We start from the raw sequence: 433 nt of genomic DNA on the forward strand, positions 1-433 counted from the left end.
TTTTTTTTTTTTTTTTTTTTTTTTTTTTTTTTTTTTTTTTTTTTTTTTTTTTTTTTTTTTTTTTTTTTTTTTTTTTTTTTGGTGAGGCAACCCTTGGTTGACCTCGTAGATTGCAAGGACCTTGTCAGTTTACAATCTCTTATTTATTTATTTATTATTTTTTACGCCTATAGCACCTGTCCTTCTTAAGTGGTCTCCCATACAAGTACTAACCAGGCCTGACCCTGCTTAGCTTCTGAGATCAGATGGGATCGGGCTTGTTCAGGGTGGCATGGCTGTAGATGGATGGAGCTGACTTTAGACACACATACACACACCCCACCCAGAGTTTTAAGTCTTATTAATGGGCTATTATTAGCTTACTAGAGTGATTCCAGAATGATTCCAGGGTTCACAAAGGTATCCTAGTCATCTTGGGGACTTTTCAGACACA

At 35.6% G+C, this 433-nt stretch overlaps 1 pseudogene; it reads right to left on the bottom strand.

Annotated features, from left to right (window-relative positions):
- Nucleotides 1-164: 164 nt before the first annotated feature.
- On the bottom strand, nt 165-283 carry LOC120617091 (uncharacterized; annotated as a pseudogene).
- Between the last annotated feature and the right edge of the window lie 150 nt (nt 284-433).

Source organism: Pteropus medius, unplaced genomic scaffold (genome assembly GCF_902729225.1).
Source record: "Pteropus medius unplaced genomic scaffold, Ma_sr-lr_union100, whole genome shotgun sequence".
Lineage (NCBI taxonomy): Eukaryota > Metazoa > Chordata > Mammalia > Chiroptera > Pteropodidae > Pteropus > Pteropus medius.